Consider the following 7,500-nt stretch of genomic DNA (forward strand, 5'->3'; position numbering starts at 1 on the left):
GTAGAGCGATAAAGAGTATATATAATTAAGAATATAGTTAATAAATTGTGTATCATTATCAACATGTAATTATCAGTTATGGAAATATAGAGTGATAAAGGAAGAGTATAATTAAGAATACATTAATAAATTGTGTATCATTACCCCTAAAGACAATTATCAGTTATTCAATGTGAGGTTATAATGAGCTGATTAAAAACAGTTGATAAATTGCGTATCATTATCCTCAAAGGCAATTATCAGTTATATAATTAAGCTGATAAATGAAGTGTGTAATTAAGAGCAGAGATAATAAATTGCATATTATTATTATCCATAAAAGTAATGAAGAGTTTATTAAAGGTACAGTTAATAAATTGTGTATTATTATCCATACAAGATACTGATACACAATTAATGTGATAAAAATATCTATCTATGCATGTACCTATCTATCTACTTTATTTGTCTGTTATTATCTGTCAATCAGTCAATCTACTTGTCTGTGTCTTTTTGCCTGTCTATCTATCAATCTACTTGTCTGTGTCCATCTGTCTGTGTCTATGTATCTATCAATCAATCTAGCTATCTACAACAAATCTAACCTCACTACCCACACGCTTCATTAACCTAGTCCTCACTGATGTATCTCTATGTAACCTCTCTATGTAATTTCTATATGTAATCCTTTATGTAATTTTATATGCACTTCTCTATGTAATTCTGTATGTACCTTCTCTATGTAATCTCTATATGTAATGCATCCTATTTGTTATTTTTTATATTCTAACTTCACTACTACAATTTTGCGATTAAATTTTCTATAGCTACTGCCTAACACTAGAATATGATGCTAGTCACGAAGAAGTGTTATGGAAAGGATGCAGTACTGTCTTATTCCGTCACTGAGCTACATGAAATAAGTTACAAAAGGATGAAAATTTTAGACAAGTTACGGTAGGGTAGGGTAGGGTAGGTAGGGTAGGGTAGGGTAAGGTGGGGTAGGCTTTGGGTTTGGGTTTGGGTAGGGCAGGGTAGGGTAGGGTAGGGTAGGGTAGGGGTAGGGATAGGGGTAGGGGTATGGATATGGATATGGATATGGGTAGGGTAGGGTAGAGGTATGGGTATGGATATGGATATGGGTAGGGTAGGGTAGGGCAGGGTAGGGTAGGGTATGGTCGGGTAGGGTACGGTATGGTAGGGTAAGGTAGTAGGGTAGGGAAGGGTAGGGTAAGGTAGGGTAGGGTACGGTATGGGTATGGGTATGGATATAGATATGGATATGGGTAGGGGAGGGGAGGGTAGGCGTATGGGTATGGGTATGGATATATACAGTATATGGATATGGGTAGGTAGAGTAGGGTAGGGTAGGGTGGGGTAGGGTAGGGGTAGGGGTATGGATATAGATATTTATATGGGTAGTGTAGGGTAAGGTAGGATAGGGTAGGGTAGGGTAAGGGTAAGGAAGGGTACGGAAGGGTAGGTAATTCCCTTATACCGTTACTCCGACTGACTTTTAATACTGTAGGGTCAGGGATAAATAGGTCAGGGAGATGGTATCAGGGGGGTAGGGTTGGGTTTAGTACACACACACACACACACACACACACACACACACACACACATTTGTATTTCTTATCCCTTCGTCTCTCTACCTTCTTGCCTCTCTCTCTCTCTCTCTCTCTCTCTCTCTCTCTCTCTCTCTCTCTCTCTCTCTCAATTTTCCTCTAATATCATTCACATAGTCAACATTGCTCTCCTCTCGTCCAGTACTTTCCTATCACCCTCCCTTCCCCATTCTCTCTCTCTCTCTCTCTCTCTCTCTCTCTCTCTCTCTCCATTTTCCCTCCCTATCAGGGGCGCACCCAGGAATTTTCTAATGGGGGGGGGGCCGTAGTGAGGTGAGGTCAGGTAATCCGATAATAGACGAGTTTCCGGTCAAATTTTTTTTTGAAGTTAGATATTTGTATGGGTAAAAAATACGCAGAAAATAACTATATCAACCATTATTTCAAAAAAAAAAAATGTGCAGAAACATGAGATAATAATAGATAAGGTAGCCGAAAAATCACGTGACTCTGAAACGGCGTCTAATTGGTCGTGACGTCACTACTCACACCGAGGCAGCATAGTCTGCTTCGTTTACCTTTAGCCAGCATACATTGTGCTTATTTCTGACCTCTAAGAATATCCTGTGACAAGAGGAATAATTGTTAATGTTTCGTTCCAATGTGTAAGTGCACTGACAAAAGCACAGTAGGGAAATTATTCCTCTGTATACCAGACAATAACAATAAACGAAAGCAGCGGTGTCTGGCTGCTCGTCGGAAGTTTCCAGTGCTGGAATGCATCTTTACTGTTGAGAAAATATTATATTCTTCACCATATAGGTTCATACACACCAAATTATCTGAAATTCGGTCATAAAACTATGCTTAATTTAACAATTAATTGAATATTAGGAGTCAGAGCGAAAATGTGCTGAGGTTAGAGGGTATTTCTACTTTAGATCGCCAACACGCCTTGACAAACTTCTATTTTGCACAGGTACTGATTTTAAAGTACAAATAAATGCATTTGTATGTTAAATTAATATTTATACACAGCAGAAGTCTGCCAAGGCAAGCTGTTCAGCTAAAGGAGAAACACTTCCGCTAATTTTAGCGAGTTTTCGCTGTGAATCCGGATTTTTTAAAAGGTAAAATTAAATACTAAAAGTTGACCAGATTTCGGATAATTTGATGAGTATGAACCTCTATGGTGATAAAATCTATAACACTTACCAATTAAAAAGCACCAATTCGGTGTTGATTCGGTAAATGACCGCCGATTCGGTATTTCGTCACACTCCCCTGAAGGTACACCCACGAAAAAAAAAAATATTCGTTACCCTTGTGGTGTGATACAATATGACATAAGGACCAAGGGTTCTGAACTACTATCAGTACCAAATGAACACAGTTTCACTTTTACAAATCATTTCAGAGTTGATCGCACCCAGAGGTACGATAATTTTTTTGGTGGGTGTACAGTACTTTACAATCAAGTTCAGAGTCACTGAAACTGTTTTTTTTTTTTTTTTCCGGAAAACTAATTATGAAGAGGTCAAATAGTAAATATTCATGAGCTTTATACCATTATAAACTCGTACAACTGATACTGTACAGCATACATTTAACACTTTCCACCTCTTGAGGTACGAGCACTGCTCGGGAATGGTGTAGCTGTAAGCTACTTCTGGTCGATTTCACCACAATTTACTTACCTGACAGGTACCACCCATTTACACCATGAAAAGTGTTCCTTCACAACATACCTGAAGGGGGTAGTTTGGATCTACGGTGTCCATGTAGGTACAACTATTATCTCTGTTACTGGTAAAGTATTGTGTGATGGATTGGAGCTTCCTCTGCGGTATGAATCCTGACGTCATCGCCAACATGGCGGCTGCTCCCTCCAGCCGCAAAGAATTAAAGTTATCACGTCTTGTTCTGTGCAAATGATAAATTAAATTAAAAAATACATATACCGTAAGTGTTTAAGTACATGGCAGAATGCACTGGCCATGTTTACCCAGAACCGGCAACACGTCTATTACTGGGAGGTCATATGTAGGTTTAGAGTCAGGGAGCTGCTGGTTCATGTGTTACTCTTTGTTTGTACTTGCCAATTTTTCATGTTTTGCTGTTATCGAAATAAATATATATAAATTTTTATTATTGCACCTTAATGACACTTATTACACCTAAATTATACTTAGTAAATCCTATTTACACACTTAATTCAGCTCATTTAATATCTGATAATTGCCTCTGTGGATAATGATACACAATTTATTAACTAATTACATTTATTCCTGTTCATTTATTGCCATCCACAAACTGAACTTATAAATAGTGATAAATGACTGTAATTACCCTCTTAATGACCTCATCAGAGTAGTAATTACCTTATGCCTCATCAATTCTCACCTGGCTCCGGTGCCAGGTGACACAGGAAACTCCCTAACGCCTTTTCCTGAGCGATTTATTTTATTCTATCTTACTGTTATTTTCTATCTAGCTATTACCGTAAGGGGTGGTCACAAAAAAATCGCCTCCATGTCACCCTATCCCCCGCCATTTCATTGTCCTGCTTCCAGCTCACCCCCACCCCCCCTCTCATGTAGTCCCCACTCAATCCTTCCATCTCATCCTTGGCCTCCCCCTCCCTTTCCCCCCCCCATCCACCTCACTCACATACACTGTTATTTTGTGTTACGTAAATCCTTCCCATACCGCCTTTGTCTGCGTAAGTGCAGAAAGATATTACCCTCTATCCAAAAATAATTCGCTAAGGAAAAGGTGTTAGGGAGCTTCCTTTATCGACTGGATTAGGAGCCTTGGAGTTCCTGAGTTACCAGCAAATATTGACAGTTTAGATGCCAGTACTGAAGAAACGGGACTTACTGTAAATAGACAGACAGATAGATATATAGACTGATAGATATTGTAGATAGATTGATGGATAGATAGATAGGTTAATAGACGGATATTTTGACTGATTTATATATAGACACAGACATAAATAGACAGTTAGACAGATACGCGGACAGACGGACATACACACTGAAAGATGGATAAAAAAATGTATAGACTGATATGTTAAAAAGAGACTTAGGTGGATAATGAATACATAAATAGATGCACAGATAACCAGATACACGAACAAGCAAACAAATAAATAAATGCCAAGTTGATAAAGCTAACTAATGGTAACTCTCTCTCTCTCTCTCTCTCTCTCTCTCTCTCTCTCTCTCTCTCTCTCTCTCTCTTGTATATAATGTAGATCACACACACACACACACACACACACACACACACACACACACACACACACACACACACACACACACACACACACTGTACCATCAAGGAGGAATTCGAGGCAATCTGTATTCTTGGATGCAAGATTTTCTCATGAAAAGAGAAATGATAACAGTACTAAGGGGAAATTACTCATCATGGAAAGAAGTGACTAGTGGAGAACCACAGGGCTCAATGCTGGCACCAATCATGTTTTTAGTGTATATAAGTGATATAGACAGTAATACTGGAAATTAAAGCTATCTAAATGTTTGCAGATGATGCAAAAATACAAAGGAGAATTACTAACACAGACTCTTGTAAAGAGATACAAGAAGAATTAAATAAACTTCATGAATGGAGTAATACATGGCAAATGGAATTCAGTGTGGACAAGTGTCATGTAATCAAGTTTGGTAAAAGTGGAAAAAGACCTGATTGGGATTATACATTAGGAAATAAAACCCTACACACATCAGAAAGAGAGAAGGACCTAGGTGTGATTGTCAATAAAGACTATCTCCGGCTGACCACAGCAGTGAGAAGGTACGGAACATATATACACTGCATGCCAATAAGAGAATAGCGTTCACATACATAAATGAAGACATGTTAAGAAAGATAATAACATCATTCATCAGACCAACCCTGGAGTATGCATCAGTAGTCTGGAGTCCTCATCTCAAAAAACACGTAGACGAGATTGAAAAAGTTCAAAGAGCCGCTACAAGATGGGTACCAAGCTTAAGGGATCTAAGCTACGAAGAAAGACTAAATAAACTGAATCTACCAACACTACAGGAGAGAAGGAAAAGAGGTGACATGATTATGCTATATAAATGCATATCAGGGAAGGAGAAAATAGACATAAATGATTACTTAACGTATGGGGAAGCATCAGCAAGAGGACACTGCAAAAAAACTGTATAAAAAGAGAGGTGATAAAGACGTAAGGAAATTTAGTTTCCCAAATAGAGCAATTGATCAGTAGAATGCACTACCGAATGAAATAGTGTGTGCCAAAACAATTCACAAATTTAAGGATATGTACGATAAATATGGTTCAAGACACGGGACAGTACGAGCTTGACTCATTTCCTGTAAAGATATAATTAGGTAAGAATAATTAGGCAATTAGGTAAGAACACACACACACACACACACACACACACACACACACACACACACCGGGAGGTCCAATTATTACGCTGCTTTTCCACTCCCCCCGCCGATAGCTGTGTGTTGCAGGTACGGCGCTAATGCTAACCGTCCGTATTGAATACATGCTACAGCCGCCTCATTCAGGATTGGGGTATCAGTATTACGGGCATGTTTAACCCTTCTTCCCATTCCCATCCGGCAGGGTCAGCCATTCTCTCTCTCTCTCTCTCTCTCTCTCTCTCTCTCTCTCTCTCTCTCTCTCTCTCTCTCTCTCTCTCCCGTAGTCTTGTTTTTCGGACTACTAGGCTACTTTTCACGTTTATTGTAAGTCGGAGGCTACCCCCTTGAACCCGTAGAGTGTGTAGTCCTTGGGTGTAGTCCCTGGGTATAGTCCTTCAGTGTAGTCAAAGTGTAGTCCTAGAGTGTGGTCTTAGTAGTCTTAGCCTTGATCTGGGACTACGGCTATACACATTCATCTTAGTGTGTAGTTGATCTGGGACTATTGGCCAGGGGCGTCATTTCAATTTTCCCTAGGGGGGGCATAGGCTATTTAGGAGGGCCCCCTACTCCCACCTCCCCACATGGGTGGGGTGGAGAGCGAGCATTTTGAAGCAACATGCAAAAGCTATATTTAGGGAATTAAAGCAGTAAACAAATATATATACTGTATTTTTTAATTACACCAATTACTTCCTGACACACACACTAATGGATATTCTAGCATTGGCAAACGCTCGAACTTTTAACTCCGACTTCGAACCACAAAATAAAATAAAACCATGCTTTCGTGTACAATTCTATGTTTATTTTTTTGTAAAGCATACATGTCACTTAAGTGTTTGTGACTTAGATTTTGTCATATAGATTTTGTAAAAAATAAAATTCTTACTTGGTTCTGATGTCACCCAGCCGCCCCCCTACCGTCCCCTTTTTCCTCACGGTCTCACGGTACCCCACCGTCCCCTTGGATCTATCCACCGACCACTTTGGGAACCACTGATCTAAATGAACTCTTAAGACTCCTACCTACAGGTATGTACTTCCTAAGATGAATAAAAGCTTTTAATGGTAGTCAGAATACAATAAAAAGGGCAGTTCGATACTGAAGTTAACTGAACAGCGGCCTAGGAACATATTTACGTTAACATCCTTTAATATACCTAGTAACTTACTGTGATTATTACACACTCACACACACACACACACACACACACACACACACACACACACACACACACACACACACACACACACACATGGTCCTGACGAAATTTCATGTTGGGTTCTACATGAATGTGCAGAAGAGTTAAGCAGACCATTGTATTTAATATTCAAGGAATCCTTAGGTCAAGGTAAATTACCTGATATTTGGAAGAAAGAAAACATTGTTCCCCTATTCAAGAAAGGAACAGACAAAATCCACTCAACTACCGACCAGTATCATTGACCAGTGTTGTAAGTAAGGTACTAGAAAAGCTGATAAGAAAAGTTCGGGTAAACCATCTAGAAGAACACA

The sequence above is a fragment of the Coenobita brevimanus genome, chromosome 7, assembly GCF_032717465.1.
Source record: "Coenobita brevimanus isolate Jiangsu-jjx chromosome 7, ASM3271746v2, whole genome shotgun sequence".
Lineage (NCBI taxonomy): Eukaryota > Metazoa > Arthropoda > Malacostraca > Decapoda > Coenobitidae > Coenobita > Coenobita brevimanus.